We start from the raw sequence: 15,792 nt of genomic DNA, 5'->3' as shown, positions 1-15,792 counted from the left end.
GTACCCGCCCCTAGCCTCTGAGTAACTACAGCCTTGTTTTCACCCCTTTGTTTCCTTGTTAAGACCCATCTAAGCCAGACCCCAAATCCACCTCCTTGCCTGACTTCCATTCCTGTGGGAAGGTTATGCCCCTCACCATGCCTCAATAAACAGCCCTAGCTTGCTGAAGAATGAGCCCAGCCTTTTTTCTTTTTCCTCCATTTTCCTAACACCTATACTCACCCAACCCCTAGAGATACTTCAGTTTGAGCTGCTTTAACCCCTCAGCCTTAGGGTTTTTTTCTTAAAGCGGGGGAGGGGGGGGGAGAAGAACACATAACTGTAAGAAGTCATTAAGAATTGAGTCAGGTTTAGTAAAATAGCCTAGTGGTTTACGACATACATTCCAGAGCTCTACTGCCAGGATTTAAATCCCAGATTTTGACACTCACTAGCTAAATCTATATGTCATCCCTACCATTGCTCTGGCAGATGTTCAGCAAATCTACATTAAGTTCTTTCCCACTTTAAAAATTATTTCTTTTTCCTTATGAAAGGGGATGATGTCATTCTTTCTGGTAGAAGCATGAAATTCGTGTGTGTGTGTGTGTGTGTGTGTGTGTGTGTGTGTGTGAGAGAGAGAGAGAGAGAGAGATTTTCTTGATCCATTCATCTATTGAGAATTTAGTTCCATATATCTTAGCTATGGTAAATAATGCTGCAATGAACATAGTTGTGCTGCTAGCTTTAGTCTAGCCTTGCTTGTGATCATTTAGATAAATGCCCAGGAGTGGGATTGCGGGATCATAGGGCAGTTCTATATTTAGTCTTTTTAGGAACCTCTATATTGCTTTAAGTGAAGTAAGCCAGACCCAAAGAAACATAGGCTGTATTCCTTCATTTGCAATGATTAGTATCTGCCTAGGATGGTCCTGGCAGAAAATCACAATAGCTCATAGCTATGCACATATGACCATACAAAATGATGCTAATTGAAATGAACTCCAAGACATGGAAACAATAGGTCTTTTTTTGTCACCAATGTACTGTATCTAGTTCTTTCTTCTTATTTTATTTCATTTTTCTTTTTCCATTGGTTTATCCCTGGCAACCACTGTTTTTGTTTCTGGTACTCTGTGTCTTGTATATACATTTATCTGACGGGAGAGGGAATAACGAAATGCTAAAACAAGGACAAAGGATGACCCATTGCAACAATGATAATCGCAAGACATTATGTTGGAAATGAACTTTACAACTTTAGGGGAGAAGGGGAGGAGTGGTGAAGGGAAGGGAGAGTAGGAGAAAAACAAAGGAGTGGGTAACAATGTTCGACAAGAAATGTACTCTTTACCTCATTCATGTAACTGTAACCCCTCTGCAGAGCATCTTTACAATAAAATAGAAAATATTAAAACGAATTATTTCCTATCCTTTCTATCAATCAAAGATAACCCCTGGCTCTCTCCAGGACTCTTTCAGCAGACGCACAGCTGTAATCTTAGCTGTAATCTCAGAAGGCTGAGATCTGAAGATCATGGTTCAAAGTCAGCCCAGGCAGGAAAGTCCAAAAGACTATTGTCTCCAATAAACTTCCAAAAAAGCCAGAAGCTGGGCTGTGGCTAAAGTAGTAGAATGCTAGTCTTGAGCCAAAAAGATCAGGACAACATCCAGGCCCTGAGTTCAAAACACACACACAGGGGCTGGGAAGGTGGCTCAGTGGTAGAGCGCTTGCCTTGCATGCCTGAGGCCCTGGGTTCAATTCCTCAGCACCACATAAGCAAAAAGAAAAAAGCCAGAAGTGGCGCTGTGGCTCAAGTGGTAGAGCACTAGCCTTGAGCTGAAGAGCTGAGGGACAGTGCCCAGGCTCAGAGTTCAGGCCCCATGACTGGACCCCAAACACACACACACACACACAATATTTGTAATAGTACTAAGGCCTTCTTCATTTATGTTACTTTCCTACAGCACAGTATACACAGCTCAAATAGTTTACTTTTGTTGTTTAATATTTCACATTGCAAGTGACCCTTCAAAAACTCCTATCAGATTTTGGAATATTAAAAAGAAATATCTACACTTATCTAAGAATTATCCTTTTCTTTGTTCTAACCGCACATTAGTATGATCTCAATTTTCTCTAACTACTTCACTTAACACACAAATTATAAATTACACCAGGCCGAATGCAGAAGCAGATATGAAATCTATCTATCTATTAAGTTAGACATTAAAGCTACTGGCAAAAAATATAAACAATTGTGCTGTTCTTTTCTTTTTCAGCATAAGACTAGAATTCAAATTCAATACCTGCTGGTTTTGCTCACTGGCTAGTAGTGCTCTACCAACTGAGACACACCTCCAACCCCACATTGCTCTTTTCTAAAAACATTTTTTTGCTTAAGGATAGTATAGTTATTTTTATTGAAGAATGTGTTGTTTATGCTAACACCTGATAGGTTTATGGTTACTGTAAATGCGCTAATACATAATTTATTTTATTTTTTTGTTGTTGATGGGGTTTAACTCTGGGCCTGGGCGCTGTCCCTCAGCTCTCCAACTCAAGTCTAGCACTCTACCACTTGAACCATAGCGCCGCTTCAGGTTTTCTGGTGGTTAGTTGGAAATAAGAGTCTCATGGACTTTCCTCCCCGGGCTGGCTTTGAACTGCAATTCTCAGATCTCCGTCTCCTGAGTAGTTAGGATTACAGGTGTAAACCACCGGCACCCAGTTCTACATAAATATTTTATAATACATTGGGCACAGTTTGAATGTAAGTTCATATTAATAGTTATAATTCACATCGACAAAAATCATTCCAACTTTTCAAAGACTTGAGAAGTGAAGAACTAAAGCACACTGGATTACCAGATCACTCACCTGGGAACTTTGTGGAAACAGATTTGGGGCATTAGCTTTCTGGAGCTAGGATGACGCTCTGAGCATTTGTATTTTATAAGAACGTCCATGCCAGGTGCCAGTGGCTCACGCCTGTAATCCTAGCTACTCAGGAGGCTGAGATCTGAGGACTGCAGTCCAAATCCAGCCCAGGAAAAAAAGTGCATGAGACTCTTATTTCTAATTAACCACCAGAAAACCTGAAGTGGCGCTGTGGCTCAAAGTGGTAGACTGAGCAAAAGTTCTCAGGGACAGCACCCAGGCCTTGAATTTAAACCCCATGACTGACAAAAAGAAAAAAGAAAAGGGGCTGGGAAGGTGGCTCAGTGGTAGAGCGCTTGCCTTGCATGCTCGAGGCCCTGGGTTCGATTCCTCAGCACCACATAAGCAAAAAGAAAAAAGCCGGAAGTGGCACTGTGGCTCAAGTGGTAGAGCGCTAGCCTTGAGCTGAAGAGCTGAGGGACAGCGCCCAGGCCCAGAGTTCAGGCCCCACGACCAGACCCAAAAAAAAGAAAAAAGAAAAAAAAAATGAACTTTTCAGTAATTTGACCATCAGTCCCTGGTAGAAACAATAAATAGGATGGAACTGAGGGGACAAGCAGGATCAAGATGCACTGCGCTGTCAGAGAAGCTTTATTAACATAAACAAAGCACAAACTGTTGCCCTTGGTATTGGTGGGCTTGGACTTCAGCCTATGGATATCAGGACCTGGGACTGCTCAGGTCCCTTTTATAAACTACTAGGGTCTACATAGAACCTGTGCTCCTCCCTCCTCCATATACTTTACATTATCTTGAGACCATGCAGAATGCATTGTAAGTGCTATGTAAGTGGTTGCTATGGTGTATTGTTTAGAGAAGAAGAAAGAAGTCTGAACATGCACAGCACAGGGATATATATTTTCTGAATTTTGTAATTGTTCACAACACACACACACACAAACACACACACACATAATCCTCAGATACAGAGGGCTCTCTGTGGTAGGTTCCAGGCACTATTGGCCTCATCAGGCAGATACCATGAAGCTCAGCCCAGTGCTCAGAAAACACACACCAGTGGAAGAGGTAGACATGGCAGAGTAGAATTAGAGTGCACAGCGCTGGGTCTGTGGTGAGGGAAATGGGGCTTCCTGGGCACAGAGGCAGGGTGCTTTGTTCAAAAGAGCTGCTCTTAAATTGTAAGATGGGTCTGGAGAACCAAAGAAAGATAAGGATATGATGAGTGACAGCCTGCGGGCAGATAGTCATGGTGCCCGTGTGTGGGCACTGACCAGCCTGGCTGCCTGGAGAACACAGCACTGGGAGTCAGACAGGTGGAGGTGGGGCGTTCACTCCTAATGAGGAAGGCACTTGGAGCTGGGGAAGACAAGGTGAAGGCAGCTTTAGGATTACAACTTTGCTGACACGAAGAGAGTAATTTGGAGGGTGGCAGGCTGAAGAATGGGGCACCTGCTAATTGGCAATAAGAGAATCGGACTCTAGGGAGCATCTGAGCCAGACTCAAAAACAAACAACAATGGTCATGTTCCTGCTTTTAAAAGAAATGAAATAACCTGCTACAGCCCAGACAGTGGAATAAGACAAATTTAATAAGACCTCCCTGAACTTCCTATACCCTGTTCTTAGGGGATTTCATAAGTGTTTCGATAGAAATTGTTTAAACAATTCTGGGGTCATGAACTCTCTTGAGAATCTGGTGAACACTTTAGATATTCCCTCAGGGGGGAGGGGAATGAGAATTAAAGCAAAAAAAAAATGTATTTTTTAACTAGAAAAGGTTTTCTCTACTCTTGTGTTTCCTTACCTTATGTTTTCTCTCCTTTTTTTTTCTTTCCAGAAGAGCTGCTGTTTTCCTTTTCTTTTTTAGCTGAATTAGGCACTAGCGTTTTCCTGTAGGAGGAGAAGAATATTAGCAAGAGAAAGATTTGAGGTAGAAATTTCCCTCTGAAGGAAGGAAGCTTCTTCCTGCTGGGCGGGGGAGGGAAGCAATTCAGGAAATAACAAGGGCACGATCACTATCCAAGTTTGGAGGAAGAGGAGAGGGAGAGATGAGCTACATTAAAGGGGTTTGAGGGACACCTCCGTAGAGAAAGGAAAGATCACACTCGATGACTGAGAATGATTGCATAGGAGTAAGGCTTTCTAGAACAGTCGATGCCTTCACACCCATCTGACATGGTCACAACCAAGGGCAGGTTTGAACTCTTTGCTTGGGGGCCTTGTCTTCTACATATTGGGGACCAGTCTTTCCCCATCCACACAACTGGTTACAGCCATGTAGTGTATTCACTGAATAACGCTGTAGGCACTGTGGAGAATCAAGCCCAGCCTGCTCTGGTCTTAGCAAGCACTGTGTGCCCGCGTGGGGCCCAGTGCACCCAGAACTGGAGCCATTTTCTTATCCTCAGGAAGGTGCCTGGAGAACAGGGTGCTTCACATCTGCCCAACTTTCTGTTCTATCTCTTCTCCGGCCTTCTCCTGCTCCCTCCCTCCAGGGGAGGCCAGAATCGGGCCTCCACAACACACAGTGGGCCACACCCCACCACCCATTCCCATCTCCTCCCCTCTGAGCCTCTGATCCCTGGACTCTACTTTCCTCCTTGAGTGACAAGTGTGCAGACAACCCAAACCCCAAGCTCAAAGCACAGCGCAGATACCTACCTGAGTACCAGCCACACAATCAACACATGGGCTGGCTCTAGGACATTCTCCCCAGAGCTGCCAGCATGGCTGGCTTCCTTGATCACACCTGTAGTTCCTGGGCTGAAGCCAAGTCCTTCCTCTCCCAGTGAGCCTCAGGCCCCTGCCCTTGACTTAGGAGAGCATGCAAAATGTTAGAGCCAACCCCACAGTGACCTGTCTAGACAGCCACACCAGGCAGCCCCCTCCTCACCCTGGGGGGCCCCAGAGCCCCTTCCCTGGGCCCCACAGTGGGGCTGCTCTACTCCCAGGGACTCCCGTGATTCAAAGCAGGCTCGGGTATAGGGCAAAGCAATACCCTGTAACTCCTGGACTCTACTGGAAGGAGATGCAAGGGTGCGAACCTCCACCTGCATCCTCGGGGCCCCAGCAAAGCCCTACAGCTGAATCCACAAAGGCAGACTTAATTAATACAAGTTTATGCGGCACAGGAGCCCGTCTGGATACGAAGGCAGGTGGAGTCGTTCACGTCTGCGCTGAATTGGATAAAGAATTGTAAGCATGCAGTAAATTATGTGGGAAGGCTTAAACGGACAACAGTACTGTCTATTTTTCCTCCCCCTTCTCCCCCTCCCCCTCCCCTCTCCTCCTCCCCCTCCTCTCTCTCCTCCCCCACCTCCTTCCATCCTCCCCCACCTCCTTCTTGGTTGTTTGGTTGGTTTTGTTGCGTGTGTGGTTTTTACTTTGTTTTGTTTTTGAGACAAGATCTCTCTATGTAGCCCAGGCTGGTCTTTGACTTGAGATCTCCCTGATTTGGCCTCCCTAGTGCTGGGCTTACAGGTGTGTGCTACCAAGCTTGGTCATTGCCTCAGTTCCATTATATGGCATCGTTGCACTGCAGTTGTCTTTCAAGGGGAAGGGCTTGCAGGAATCCACTTCAAAGGTTTGCACTTCGTGAGACATCTTATAATAAAAAGGAAATGGCCAGCTAGTCATTGTTAGACCAGAGGAACAGAAAGAAAAAAAAAAAGAATGTGTGGTCAAAGATCAAGTAGACTGTGGTCGGACAGTCTGCTGGGGTGACAAGTTTCCCAGAACAAGGCTTAATCCTCTTACTGGCTGTCAGAAAACAGCTTTGGCATTTTCTCAGGAGCACTGGTTTTCTTCCCAGAAGGAGGTTGTAAATGACATTACACACAAAGAAAGCTCTGTCCAAGACTAAGTCTGAGACAAATTTTCTTTTCAATGCTGTTGCAGCAAGTATCATATTCAATTAATGAGTTACACGATGATTGCAATTTAATTATGTAGGAACAATACACTATCATCATGTCACAGCAAGCACTTGAGTCAGAAAAATAGGGATCACCGCTATGCCCAGTTCATAACGGGCACATAATAAATGTTTATTCATTGACTGAACAAGCTTTTCATGACAGAGAATGGATCTGCTGAGTCAGCGCTAAGTCTGCAGCCCTGGACTGGGGGACACAGATGTGGAGGTACAATGCTATCCCAATGGTTTGTAGCCACATGTAGGGCAATGTCTACTGAGTCTAATAATAATTGCTGATAGGCAACTTGTGTTTTATATATCCATGGGTTTTCTTTCTCTTTTTTCCAATTAATTTTTGTCTCATTTCCTCCCTTGTTGGTTATACAAAGAAGATTTACTTTCCTGTTATTCATATATATATATATATATATATATATGAATGCATCTATATACATATATATGTATATAGATACACACATATATTAGTGTTTTCATTGCACAAAGGTTTTCACCATATTTCAGATATGCATATATTATATTTTGCTCAGAATTATTCCTATTGCTTTTTTCTTTTCCTGCCCCCAACCCTTATTGATCGACTACATTCGTTGAGATTCCTTATGCCACATACAGCTGCTATGTATTTTGAAACCGTTCACTCTTTTATCTTTTCCTTTTCCTCTTTACCTCATGCTTCAAAATAGTCCCAAAAGTTAGAATCAGTAGAACCTGATTGTGTGTGTGTGTGTGTGTGTGTGTGTGTGTAGAGATGTTCACAGAGCTACTAGGAGGATAGACTTCTTTGTCACATACCAAGTTCTGCTTCTTGTTTTTTAATTGTTAACGTTGTTGTAAAGGTGATGTACAGAGGGGTTACAGGTAGGTAAGTCAGGTAATGAGTACATTTCCTTTGAGCAATGTCACCCCTTCCCTCGCTGTCTCCCAGCTTTTTCCTACTATCCCCACCCACAAGTAGTATAGTTCATGTTCAACACCGTGTCTGGTGAGTAGACTGCTGCATTGTTTACCCTTCGTCCCTCCATTTCTGTACCCCACTCTCACCTCCCAAAGACAGATAAATGAACAAACAAGACCAAAAAAAAAAAAAAAACCTCAGTAATAAAGAAAAAAACTCTTGTTTCCATTTCCTGGCATTCATTCTGATAAGTATTATTTTGTCTGATCAGGTGCACAGAGACGTTGTGCCTTTGTGTTCCTCTCCTAAGAAGAACGCTCCTTTGCAAAGCTCCATTTCTAAGAAAATGCTCTGGGCAGGGAAAGGAACCCTTAAACCCCAATACACAAGCTCCCCCCCTTTACACCGAACAATGGCCCAATCCAAGATGCAAGGGGAGAGAAACTCCAAGTGTGCTCCCACGATCCTTCCCCTGAGTTTCTTAGCATCATCCTGGAACTCTATGCTCAAGGGCTCCTGTTTTCCCTCCCTACCCCACCCCCAAACTTCAGAACAGAACCAGGGAGAATCAGAGACACTCACATCAAAGCAGAACACAATCAGAGGCTCTGTGTTGTGGCAGGATGGAGGTTTTCTTCCCCCCTGGCCTCCTCCTTTCCTTCCTCCCTCTCCCCAGCTCTCCCCCGCCCCCTACAGTCCCTTCCTGGGCGGAAGTCTGGTAAGATGGTCTGTTCTGAGAGGTATCTACAGGAAAGATGTGTTTGTTTGGCTGAATCTGATATCCACCATCCACACCAATACCAACCCCATGGAAGAACAAGAGAAAGTGGAAAGAAATGGCAGGGCCTGAAGACAAGAAGGAGCAGAAGACACAGGGGAGGGTGCACAGCTCTGCTACACACCGGCTTGCTAATACCAGGCAAGACTGAGCTGCTGGCGAGCCCAGGATTCTTGGTCATCAATGAACTCCCACGTGACTTTGATGAGAAGTTCAAGATATTGCTGGACTTCACATCTGTCAAACGAAGTTTGCTTCCAGGACTGAGTTGTTTCCTGCAAGTTCCCTCATCTATGTACCCAGGGAGTTAAGAGTGTAGATAAATAGTCTATTATTGAAAGTGTGGTGAGAAAGCCAGGCTAGGGCTGGATTGTCTGGATCAGATCTTGACTCTGTCCCATGCTGTGTCTGAGTCAGCTTGCTCATCTGTAAAATAGTGTTGATAAGGATACTTACCTTGGACATTTATAGGAAGCAAATAAATTAGTATATGTGAAATTCATAGCACCAGATACCTGAAGCCATTATAATGGCTCTAAGCAAAGCCATACATAGCTCCATAAGCATATCTGCACACATACACACACTTCCTCAAGACCCACTTCCCACTACGGAGTTCAGTAGAAGCTCATAGATGCAATTCACCATGGAGATCACATGTTCCCTGGGAAAGCTGGGCTAGCTTCCACACTTCCATTACACACAACAGTGTGGGAGTATGTGCAGTCATTAGCATGCTGACACGGAAAGCTGTTCACAACGTAATAAGGGGCTGGGGGGGAACAGATTGCAAATTGGATTGCAGCATACGATTCTATTTCTGGGAAGATACACACATATGTCGATGAGAACAAGTTTAGAAAAGCAGAAACCAAAAAATAATTTAACAGTGGCTCTCACAATGATTCTTACTGCTATGTTTTTATGTCACTGCCCTTCCTCATCTTTTCTATGATCAGCATGCAATAGTTGTATAATATGAGGTAGAGGGTTAGCCAAATGCAGGCCTATCATCCCAGCTACTAGTGAAATGGAGGCTGGGAGGATCGGGGTTAGAGGCAGAAAGTTACCAAGGTACTCATGGTGTGCTGCGCATGGTAGTATATGCCTGTCTACCTAGGAAGATCAAAGCCAGTTTATATAAGCAAATACCTAGGTCCAGTTTATATATTTTATTTATTTATTTTTTTGTCGGTCGTGGGGCCTGAACTCTGGGCCTGGGCTCTGTCCCTCAGCTCTTCAGCTCAAGGCTAGCACTCTACCACTTGGCGCTGTAGCGCCACTTCCGGTTTCCTGGTGGTTTATTGGAGATAGGAGTCTCACGGTCTCTCCTGCCCGGGCTGGCTTTGAACCGCGATCCTCAGATCTCAGCCTCCTGAGTAGCTAGGATTACAGGCGTGAGCCACCAGCGCCCGGCTTAGTTTATATATTTTAAAAGTACACCTCACCTGCCAATGCACTCAACATTTTAGGCAAAAGGTAAACATTTAAGTGTCTATCATGGAAGGCTAAAGTTAAAAGGCTCAGAGTCCCAGACTCCAGGGTAGAGTCTGGAAGGCCCAAGGCTTTGTGGGAAAGACCAGAGCACCAATCAAGTTTCTCTGTGAAGTGATGGAGTTGGGCTAAATCCTCCCTAAACATCCTTTCCCACTCCAAAATGTAAGTTTACCCAACAATAGAGGAGCAGATAAAATGTTCTATCGAGGTATTGGAATTCAGACACTGATACCGACACCGACACCGACACACAACACACACACACACACATACACACACACACACATACACACACAGAAGCAAGTTTCTACACTAACAGAAGGAGATAAGATTGTTGTGGGGGGGTTACTATTTTGTCTAGAGAAGCAAGGTAAATAAAAAGGAAATTATTGGATGTTTTCCTGTGTTGAACTTTTTCTCTTGTTATCTAACTCACTTGAAAAGCACTATCTTATTCTACGCTGACTGCTAAAACAAGATAACACAGGGCTAAGAGATCCCTATCAAGCTTAAGACCCTGAATTCAAAATAGAAATGATCTTATATTGAATGATTTACATACAATTGAAATACATTCCTCCTTCCTTCCTTCCTTTCTTTCTTTCTTTCTTTCTTTCTTCCTTTCTGTCTTTCTTTCTTTTGTCTTTCTGTCTTTCTTTCTTTTTTGCCAATCCTGGGTTTGAACTCAGGGCCTGGGCACTGGCCCTGAGCTTTTGTACAAAGTTAGCACTCAACCACTTGAGCCATAGCATCACTTCCAGAATTGAACACTGGGCTTCATGCATGCTAGGCAAGCACTCTACCACTAAGCCACATTCCCAGCCCAACATTCCTCGTTGTTCTTGAGACAGGAACATCCACGATCAAGGTACCAGCAGATTCAGTATCTGGTGAGGGTTTGTTTCTCACAGACGTGCATGCCCATTGGGGATGGGGATGAAACCCAGGCCATCACATCGAGGAGAGGAGCACTTTTTTACACTCCAAGCCTCTAGATGTCCCTTCTTGCTACTCCTGTTTTATAAGAACACTAATCCCGTTCGCCTCCTACAGGCCCCTCCCCTTAATACTACCAGGTCTAACATATGACTACAGGGTTAGGAGGAGAACTTATATTCAGGCAATAACAATTGCTTAGCAGAGGTGGGTCCAATTTTGTTTTAGGAATGATAGTGACAGTAAGAGCTTGGGGCAGGAGGCTTAGTAACTGCAGTATTTGAGTTGACCAAGCCAGGTTACCTTCTTTGGACCTCAACTCTTTTACAGGGTCACCCTGGACCTCAGTAAATCTTGAGGGAGTAGAAAAAGGAAATCTTGGAGCTAAGGGATCAAAATACAAACCCTGATTCTGCCAGTTTCAGTTACAGGCCTATGCATGTGCCTGAGTAGTTAAGCTTATCTGAGCCTTAGCTTCCTTGCTTTCAGATGACACAGTGACATCCAGCATTACAATGACATCATGGGAGACAATGCATATGAAATCACATGACCTACAGGCACTGACCAATTACTGTCAGTCGTGTGTAAGTCATAAAGCGAGGCATGGAGAGGACTTCAGACAACCTTGGCATCCATAATAATTATAGGAGGAGTCCGTAATGAAGAGGATTGATTCTCTTCTGAAATAGGGCTGCACATGAACCGCGGGCACAGCACAGGTTCAGACCACAGAACCATCTAGATGGATGAGGGGTATGTGGTGCCGAGAAGAGGGAAGGATAAGAAAAGTGAAAGAGACAGCTTGGGGGAGGGTGCTTTCTGGAAACATCTTAGAAAATGGTCTTCGATCCAAACCCTCAATAAGTCTTCCAGTCCCTGCAACAACAGGTTGATCGTGTGACAGCCGACTTGAAGTGAATTCTGGTGACTCGCTTGAATTCCACTCCTGTCTGTCCATCAGCCTAGAAGTTCTGCAGACAGCCGGGGCCCACACTTACCTTCTCTTCTAGCAGCATGGCTGAGGGAAAGTAAGTTCATCCGAAAGCACTCACCTTCCCCCCTGACGGCCGCATCTTAGAATTGCCTATGCTCCTACCCCACAGGATCACCTCCACTCCCCTTCCCCATGAACAACTGTACTCAGAGGACTTGGAAGAGAGCCTGAGACCAAGGCCCCATCTGGCGCTGATGCTCCCGGCAGACACAGTTGTTGTTGAAACCCTGAAATCCTCTACTTAAGATAAGATGGCTCTCCTACCCCACCTCCAACTCACCCCGTTTCCATCTTCCCTGCCCGACTTTACCTTTTTCTGCTTGATCGAAAGGGACCCTCTCCCTTCTCCTCTCTGACAGAGACTTGGTTGCCCTTCCCAGATTTTCAGCCCTCATCAAACCTGTTTTGGTCTGTTGCGTTTGCCTTTCTGCTTTTTGTTTTGTTTTCCGTTTCTTACAATGGCCACAAAGGGGAAGCCGTCCAGCTGCTGGGAGGAGGGTGTGGGAAATCTAGCACACTGGGACTTTGCGGTTGCCAAGGGCAGTCGGCCACGTTGAAGCCCAGCCTGCAGATTCTTAGAATCGCTCCACAAGGCCCAGCAAGCAAGCTCTCAACCCTGAGCCCTATCGAGACCCTGAGTTCTAGTCACTTCCTTCCTTTTGTCCAGAATCTGTTAAAAAACAAAAAAAAAAAAAAAACTCCTGCCTGTGTAAGCCCTCAAAACCATCCTGTTTCTGTGAATCTTCCAATGTTCTACTGCACAGTGTTGGCTAATGTATCCCAGAAAGGCCCCATCTGGTCTCTACCTGGTGGTAGGTGGTTGGACTCCCTGGTGAATGTGATCACACCTGTAGAAACCAGCACCATCAGACATGGTCCAGCATGAACAGTACACAGCCCTCCTGGGCCCACAGTGGAAAATACAGGCCAGCTTTCTTTCTGCTATCTTTCTGGTGTGGGTTAAACCAGACCACAGATGCCATCTGCCAGCATTACCAGGCACCTTTCCTGCCTGATTACTAGATCTTCTCTCCCTTCTACTAGATCTTCTCTCCCTTCTCCTAACTTTTTTTTTCCATACCTATGAACATTTATTGCCATTGATCATATTTGTTTCTTTATATATGTTATCATCTATAGCTCCCTAATTAAATCCTAAACTCCATGAAAACAGAAATGTTAGCTCTTGGCACAGTTTGGGATTAAGAAGTCCATGGCATGATATGTAAGAGATATGTAAGCAAATAATTGTGAAGTGAGGCAGTGGTTTAGGATGGAGATGTGCTCAGAACATTATTTGTGTAGTGGCTCAGCATTCTCTTTCTCTGAATCAACCCCATTGAGAAAGGGCTGGTAGATTCTGGAGAAGGAAGGAGCGAGTGAATGGAGATGGGTTTGCCATGGATGAGAAGGAACCAACCCATAAACAAGACACCTGTTGCTGCTAACAAATAATACTAGCAATTACAATGTACAGAAAATGTGGACTGAAAAGCAGATGTACAAAAAAGTAAGACTAAACTTATTTTCTGTTGTTTGATGGTCATCTATAGTTTTTCTTCTGATAATTGTTTTTTTGTGTTTGTTTTTTTTTTTTGAGACAAAGTCTCACTCTAGCCCAGACTTGCCTCCAAGTCTTGATCCTCCTGGCCCCAGTCTCCCAGAGCTGGGATTACAGGAATGTATCACTGCATCTAGCTGAAACAGGCATTTTGAAATTGGACTGTTTCTCTTGCTGATTCATAGCCATTCCCTATATATTACGGATGATAGCAGAACTCCTTAGATATGTAAGTCATTTGAAGATATTGCTATCTCAGAACTCTTGTCTATTGTCTATTCCTCTGTATACTCCACCTTTTCTTTCCCAAGCAAAGAGATGCAGGGAGTGATTTTTTTTCTTTTTCTTTTGCCTCAGGGAATGGCAGTCACCCACATTGTTAACCTATGTCCTTTCAATGAGGTTATTGAAAAATCAATACCAGACTATATCCGTGAGTTTTAATACTTAGTGAAGGAACATTCAGGTCAGCATGAACCAAATTTATTTTAGGTATTTGATGAAGAGACTTGAACAGAAGCAGACCTTATAGAGGTCTCTGCTTAGAGACCAGATCAGAATGTTGCTGCAGCCCAAATGAGCACCAGCAGGAAACCACAGGCTCAACTGGGGTTTAGGGGCTAGGACAGGAAATACTAACCGATGGCCCAGAAGAAGAGAGCCATGGAGGTGAACCTGCCCAACAGGAGCTGTAGCCACGGAAGGACGAGGCTATTGCCAGATAAGCAGCCCCAGAGCAGGAAAGGGGAAGGAAAAGATACCAGCTGTCTTTTTTTCCTACCTCTGGCTTCCTGCTGGAGTCTTCCAGAGCTGAACCCAAGTGATAGCCAGCTAGGAAGAGATCTGGGGGAATTTAGACCACCAGGTTAGCCTGCCATGCATAGAAGAGGCCAGGGAAGAGTGGGAAATGCAGGTGGTGGAGGTACGGACAGCAAGCCAGAAGCCAGGACAGAGGTGTGAAGCACCTGAGCCTTTGCTATGGAAGGTCCTGCTGGAAGCTGCCAGGCCAGTCATCAGCACACACTACAGGGCACAAAAGAGACCAACATCACCATCTTAGCCAAGTCAGAAAGTGCAATGGACACTAAATATAGCTTCACTGATCACATCATTTTTAGCTAGTCAAGTTTAATTATATCAAATTTAGCTAGTCAAGTTTAATTATATCAATTAATTATACCAAATCTGTCTGTGTGTGTGTGTGTGTGTGTGTGGTAGTTCAACTTGAACTCAAGACTGGCACTATCCCTGAGCTTTTTCACTCAAGATTAGCACTCTACCACTCGAGCCACAGCTCTACTTCATGTTTTGGTTGTCGAGATACGAGTCTCACAGACTTCCATGCCTGGGCTGGCTTCATACCACAATCCTCAGATCTATCCTCCTGAATAGCTAGGATTACAGGTCTGACCCACTGTCACCTGGCTAATTATACCAAAATTAGAAAGTAAAAGTGGAGCAATTTGAAAATAACTTTAAAAGGGAAATATCTTAGTACATGTATCTGATCTTCAGTTTCTCATCTACAAGAAGAAAATATTCCTTTTGTAGGTGTGATGAACATTAAGCTACCTAAGCCATCTGGGTACTGGAGGCTCCCACTTGTAATCCTAGCTACTCAGGAGGCAGAGATCTGAGAATCATGGTTTGAAGCCAGCCTGTTCAGAAAAGTCCCCTGTGAAACTTTTATCTCCAATTAACCAATCAGAAGTGGCCCTATGGCTCAAGTGGTCGAGTGCTACCCTCGAACACAGAGAGGGCCTAGGCCTTCAGTTCAAGTCCTATAACTGACAAAACAAAAACTACCTAACCCAGGGCTCAGAACCAATGGACAATCAGATGTGGCTTGTTATTTGTGTGCGTGTGGGGGAGTGTACATGTGCAAATGTGTATATGGTCCTGGGGCTTGAACTCAGAGCCTGGGCACTGTTACTGAGCTTTATTGCGCACAGCTAGTGCTCTACCACTTGAGCCACAGCTCCACTTCTGGGTTTTTTGTGAGTCACTGCCTTGTTGCTATTTTTATTGTCCCCTTTGTTATTTTACTTATCTGACTCAATAATAATGCTACACACAGATCCTGCTCCTGTACAAATTTCCAGAAACTTATAGAAAATTCTTCTAGAAAAGACTTCTAAAAAAGAAAATTCTAGAAAACATCTAGAAAAAAATTCTAGAAAACTCTGATCTGATCTAGAATATTCAGCTTCTGTTTTGCATAGGGATCTACCAAAGACGTACTTCCATCTGAATCATAGCTTTCAGACATAAAAGCACTTACCTCCACAATCATCAGTAAACTCATCCCTA

At 44.3% G+C, this 15,792-nt stretch overlaps 1 protein-coding gene across 3 annotated transcripts in view; it reads right to left on the bottom strand.

Annotated features, from left to right (window-relative positions):
- Chrna9 (cholinergic receptor nicotinic alpha 9 subunit) overlaps positions 1 to 12,308 on the bottom strand; it is a 60,773-nt gene extending 48,465 nt beyond the window's left edge. The window contains exons 1-5 of one of the 3 annotated variants that reach the window (XM_042678198.1): positions 8,296 to 8,350; positions 6,360 to 6,484; positions 5,880 to 6,057; positions 5,543 to 5,694; positions 4,686 to 4,771 (exon numbers count right to left, since the gene is read on the bottom strand). The gene's annotated coding sequence lies outside the window, so the exon portion shown is untranslated. Of the gene's footprint in view, positions 1 to 4,685; positions 4,772 to 5,542; positions 5,695 to 5,879; positions 6,058 to 6,359; positions 6,485 to 8,295; positions 8,383 to 12,231 lie in introns of those variants that run through there. The other 2 variants (XM_042678200.1, XM_042678199.1) reach the window with 2 other exon arrangements.
- Positions 12,309 to 15,792: the final 3,484 nt, after the last annotated feature.

This window comes from Dipodomys spectabilis, unplaced genomic scaffold (genome assembly GCF_019054845.1).
Source record: "Dipodomys spectabilis isolate Male_0828 unplaced genomic scaffold, ASM1905484v1 ptg000043l, whole genome shotgun sequence".
NCBI lineage: Eukaryota > Metazoa > Chordata > Mammalia > Rodentia > Heteromyidae > Dipodomys > Dipodomys spectabilis.
Note: the sequence above shows the minus strand (reverse complement) of the source record. Positions and strands in the feature narration are given on the sequence as shown.